This window comes from Canis lupus, chromosome 32 (assembly GCF_048164855.1).
Source record: "Canis lupus baileyi chromosome 32, mCanLup2.hap1, whole genome shotgun sequence".
Classification (NCBI taxonomy): Eukaryota; Metazoa; Chordata; class Mammalia; order Carnivora; family Canidae; genus Canis; species Canis lupus.
Window position 1 is genome coordinate 36,646,848 of NC_132869.1, and position 6,123 is coordinate 36,652,970.

Below are 6,123 nucleotides of genomic sequence, written 5' to 3' on the forward strand. Positions count from 1 at the left end.
GGGGGCTGGGCCGTGAAACCCACCGTCGGTCTCGTCGTGTGCTGTCGTCCTGGCCTGTGTGGGAGTCTAGAAGGGAGGCCCATGGTCAGCATGGGTAGGGCCCTGCGTGTCTCCTTCGGCAGCAGCCTTGCTGGAAGGGGGGCACTTCCCTCTGGGATTCTGTTCCTCTTTGGTTATCAGTCCCCTATGTCATCACGCCTGAGCTCTTACTGACAGGACAGAAGAAAGTGACCCAAACACCACCCAAAGGCCTGCCTACTGGCGCCTGGCTGCCTTGTTTCAAGCTGGGTTTTTATTTAAAGAAAATTGAATGTCAAAAGGAAAAGAATATCCTCTTATTTTTTTAAGATTTTATTTATTTATTCATGAGAGACACACAAAGAGAGGCAGAGACACAGGCAGAGGGAGAAGCAGGCTCCATGCAGGGGAACCTGATGTGGGACTCGATCCCAGGACCCCGGGATCACGCCCTGAGCCGCAGACAGATGCTCATCGCTGGGCCACCCAGGCACCCCAGGGATACCCTATCTTAAGGTGCCATTCTTCATAAACTTTTAAGAATGATCTTTTTTTTTATGTTGTTCTCAAGGAAAACCCAAGCAGAGTCTTTCACCCTCGAGAACCCCCACCCCACCCCAGCCTTTCATTTCCGTAGCTTGAGAGAGACTAGCCCAGTGCTCCCCAGGCCTCTCCACAGCTCAGTGACGCCAGCTGTGTGGACACAGGGTCTCAGAGGCAGGGGTGGGGTGGGAGTAAGAAGTGGAGTATGGGGGTCATTGCAGGCACCCCGGTGAGAGGCGAGGTGGCCTGATGAGATGTGGTTGGATTACGGATAGATGTGCAGCGGATGGGCTGGCTGTGCAGGGTAAGGGGCGGGGAGGGAGCAGGGCAGCCCCGAGGTGTGGGTGACAGGAGGGCCCCTGGCTGAGATGGGAGGCCTCATGTGCGCTCAGGGGGCTTCTGAAGACCAGGTCCCCTCTTGGGCCTACGAGCAGTGCCTTTTCCAGGGGTATCTGAGGGTATGTGGAGGTAAAAGGATTTAGAGTGTGTGTGTGTGTTTGTGTGTGTGTGTGTGTGTGTTGCACTACCCGAGCCACTTCATTCGCCAGTGGGATTTCACTCCTGCCGCCTTGTAACCCTGTGTCCATGTAGCCAGCAGACATTGTCTTAGACCAAAAATCAGATGCTTAAAACTCTCCAGTGGCTTCCCATTGCCCAAACCCAGAATCCAAATTCCTCCCCAGACCTGGGAGGCCCTTGGGAGCTGCCCTGCCCCCACCCGACACCCCGTTCTCGCCTCTCCCGTTACCGCTCTCCATACTCCATGCTCCATACTGAGGGCCTCTTGCAGGGCCAAGCTCCAGCGCATTCGGGCATTTGCACAGCCACGCTCCCCCCTGGACCTCTTTCCCAGGTTTTCAGGGGTGGCCGCTTCTCCTTGTTCAGACGTCACCTCCAGTCTCAGGTCCTTGCGCCTCCTCTGAGTGCCCAGCTAAGGTAGCCTCCCAGACACCCCTGCCACAGCACCCCACTTTATATGTGTGTGTAGCCTTTCTCACCAGCAGCCTTCACGTGTGGATTCACCTGTGCACTACCCCCTCCCCGGCCCCCACCGCCCAGCAGACTGCAGCCTCTTTAACAGACGGGCTTGGCTCTTTGGTCTCTACCTTATCCCTAGCACCTAGCCCAGAGCCCGTAAGTGAGCTCCATAAATGGTGCACGGGTGGGTGAATGAATGAATGAATGAATGCGTGCATGCAAGCTTCAAAGAATTGAGGGGGCTGGGAACTAGCTTTCTCCTTACAACTCTCTGACAGAGCTCCTTACGCCCTCCAACATCGGTATAGCGTTGCCCAGGAGCTTGCTGGGAATGAAGAGTCTTAGCTCTGCGCAAACCTGCTGCAGCAGAGTCAGCATTTTACCAACATCCCCAGGCAGTCGGTGTGGGTGTTTTTTTATTTATTTGTTTGTTTGTTTGTTTGTTTATTTATTTATTTATTTATTTATTTATTTATTTATTTATTTATTTATTTCGGTGTGGGTGTTAAAGTGTAAGAGGCCCTGCCTGGTGCACTGAGGCTCAGGACTGCCTGAGCCTGAAAGTCCCCTGGGAGTCGAACAAAACACTGGTGCCTGCTCCCCACCCTCCCCCCGCCGGGATTCCCATCTGACCTGTTCTTGGGGGGCCTGGTGCCCAGCCCATTGTAAAGTGCAGCCCAGGTGGAGAACCAGGGGGTGGTCTGGGGAGCTTTCCTGCTGGCAAGCAAAAAACAAGGCTGGAGGAATGGTAAGGCTTGATGAGGGCGGGAGAAAGGAAGGGAAACGGCTTGCCTCCCACTTGGGGTTCAGCTGTCAGCGGGGCGCTTGTTTGCCCTTACTGGTTATATGGGAGCACCCTTCTCTTGGTTCCTAAGGTGCTCTGGGCCCTCTTTCCCTCCTCTTCATGGTGCTCTCCGACCGGGAGAGCTGTGTCTCCCCCATCACACTGGGGCATTACCCAGGATGGGCACTAAACCGTGGTCAGATAAGGACCTCCCGAAGTCTTCTCACTTTCTCCATCCCCTGAAACAAACCTGTTCTCCAGAGCCCCCCACGAAGTTCTATGATGGGTGCTCGGCAAGGAAGGTGGATCAGGGTCAGGGTGGGCCCCAGGCCCATGCGTGTGAGCATGCCAGCGTGTGCAGTTGCCCGTGTGCACGCTCCCACACACTCCCTGCCAGCCTGCCCACCCCCTTGAGAAACCCAGAGCTCCTCTCAGGCCTGGTGGGCCCAACAGACCCTCTGGACAACAGCTGGAGGGTGGTAGGAGGAACAGAAAACCAAGAGAAATTAGGAAAATCTCACTCAGCTGCTGGGTCTTCAATGGAAATGAGTCTCTGCCCGTGCTGGAACCACCCAGAAAGAATCTGAGGACAGGACTCCTGCCCCTTCGCCCAGTGATGCTTCTGGTTCAAATGCAGACCCAGTGGCAAGCTGTTGTCATGTCAGCTTCCTGGGTGAATGGAGTGACCAGATCCTTTGTTGGGAGTGGGTTGCTGGGTGGAAGGTAGCACAGCCAGGGGGCGCTGGGGCCAGGGATGGAGGAGGATGGGAGAGACCTGCCTGTGGGTCACACCACCCTCACCAGGTGTCCTCCCTGGGGGACTGCCACCTGCCACAATTCTTGCCTCCCGCTCTGGCTCCCTGTGTCCTCCGAAGCAGCCTCTTAAGGAGAAGAAATCACTAATGGGAGGCTTTCTCTCTGGCTCCCGATGCTCACTTTGCACCACCTCCTCAAATCAACGGGCCCAGCCCTCCAGGGACAGCCCCAGCCCCTGCCTGAGCCATAGCACGTCCCACGGTGCATCGTTAGTTTTCACCACTAACCGAATTAAACTGGACCGAGAGGGAAAGGTGAGCAGAGCTCAGCCCTGGGCCTCTCTTTTGCCAACGGCACAAAATTTCTCCAGGGACCTGCAGGGCCCCCTGTCCCACCTTGCTGAGCTTTGTGGGGTGAGGGGAAGAACCTTCAGAGAACTCTATAAAAGTCAGGCACTCTTTCATCAGAAAAATGCCCAGACACCTGATGGGATGAGCACTGGGTGCTATGTTATATGTTGGCAAATTGAACTCCAAAAAAGGAAAAAAAAAAAAAAAAAAGGAAAGAAAGAAAAGAAAAGAAAAGAAAGAAAAGAAAAGAAGAAAAGAAAGAAAAGAAAAGAAAAGAAAAGAAAAGAAAAGAAAAATGCCCAGAGAATTTTAGATGCATTTCAGGGTCTCATTATCCCTGCCCACAATTGTTAAGCCTCCAGATAGCCTGAATTTCACCTAAGATCTGGAGAGGATCCATGAACCCCAAGTGAAAAATTGCTTTGTTTATATTTGAAAATATAAACTCACAAGCCTCCAGAAACCTGACAGGTAAAATGATTGTAAGTGACTAATTGGGTCAGTGGGTGATAAGGAATGCTGAGGACTGTGGCTAAAATGGAGCATTTAAAATCATTTCAAAAAAAAAAACCAAAAAAATAAAAATAATCATTTCAAAAATTAAATTATTATTGGATGAGCCAGACAAGACACATCTTTATTTTCTTTTTATTTTTTTTTAAGACACATCTTTAGACTAGAATTAGCTCACGTCTTACCTGTGTGTTGTCATAGGATCTTCTAGGTATATATACCTGCCCCAGCCTCCAACTGATACTGAGATCTACCTATTACCCAACCCCAATCATTCCTACTGCAGCACATGCCACTTCCCCCTTGGTCTTACTCAATAAGAATTTTCTCTTTGCTTTTCTTTTGTGCTGCTCCCAGTTCTTGCAGGAGTCTGTCTACTTACTCCAAGGCCCAGGTTAAACAGCATTTCAGCCATGCAGTGGCCCGGACAGCCAGACCTACATCCCTCCACCCTTTAGTTGTTATGGGTGTCCTGGGGGAGCCCTGATGCACCACCCTGTGCTCCCGGAGCCCTCTGACTCAGTTGTCAATGGTGGAGGGAATGATTTGGTCTCCTAGGGACATCTGGCCATGTCTGGAAACATTTTTGATGGTCATGATTTGGGACAGGGTGCCACTGGCATCTAGTGGCAGAGGTCAGGGATGTTACTGAACATCCTACGATGCACAGGACAACCCTCCCCCTCCCCACAAAAATCACCTGGCCTGTTAATAGTGCCACAGTTGAGAAACCCCGACCTGAGCTGGCCCTGAATGAGCTTCTGGAGGGCAGGGCTGTGCCTTGGTTAATGCCCTGCTCTCAGGGCCTGTAACACAGGGTCTGGCAGGCAGAAGGGCCTCAGGGCAGGTGTGTTGATGAGGTGAGACACATCACGGTGAGACGATGGGCACAAGAGCAAGAGCTGGGGACACCTGGGTGGCTCAGTTGGTTGGGCGTCTGCCTTCAGCTCAGGTCATGATCTCAGGGTCCTGGGATCGAGCCCCCATGTAGGGCTCCCAGCTCAGCAGGGAGGCTACTTCTCCCTCTACCTCTGCCCACCCCGCCCCCAACACTCGTGCTCTCTCTCTCTCTCAAATAAATAAAATCTTAAAAAGAGAGAGAGACAGAAAGAGCCAATGTTAGCCCCAGGAGCACACAGCTAGCTGAGTCCAGGAGTGACCTCCAGCCTGCTGGCCCTCTTCCACGCAGACCACTCAACTAAGGCCATGCGATGAGTTTGCCACGAGGGGCTTCATGGGCTTAGAATTGTTTATTTTTTATTTTATTTTATTTTATTTTTTAGAATTGTTTGTTTAGTTGGACTCTTTAGGTTGTAAGAACAGAAGTGTACCCAGGGCTCCTTGGGAGATGCAACGATTATTCACTGTGAAGAGACATGAGTAGAGACGCAGGCCTTAGCAAAAGCAGAGCGCCGGGGAGGGCTAGGTTGGGAGCCGGGACCCTGGCACTGTCTTTTCAGCAGATACAGAGAAAGCCCTGTCACTTCTACACCGCCCATGCCACCTGGATCCAGGGTTCATCCAGGCTCTTCTGCTAACGCTTGACCTGGGCCCTTCCAGGCCAACTGAGCCAGTAGCCACAGGGCCTAGGGCACTTTTTAAGTGAAAATATTTTAACTTCTTTTAAAATCAGAAGGGGGAAAAAAAAAGAATACGATGATATATAATAAAAGAATATAAAATAATGAATGTAGCCTAGATGGGGTCCCTCTCTGTGCCAATGCAGTCATGTAATTTCTAAAATATTTTTGAGAGGCCTGCCCATTGAGGCACACCACCCATCACACTTCCCGGTCCTTCTACACTGTGACCTTGAAGGCGCACCTCCTGCGTGGGCCAGCTCTCCTCGCTTGTTAATGAAAATTCCAGAGAATGCCCTGGAGCCCTGGAGACATTCTGAATACAACCGTGTATCTAGGAAGTCTGCTGACTTTGATGAATTTTCCTTGGGAAAGTGTTTTCCGGAATGGACTCCATTAGGTCAATTTAATTCCTTGATCAATTTTCTATAAAGCTCTGTTAAGCTATTTCCAATGTTTTCACTTTTTCATTTCGACTTGACTGAAACTATTCTCACTGGGACCAATTCTTTTTCACTTAAATTTTATATCAGAAATTTGGCCCATAGATCAAATTTTTGCCAATAGCAAAGTTCACCGATGAGAGTATCTGTGGTGGCGA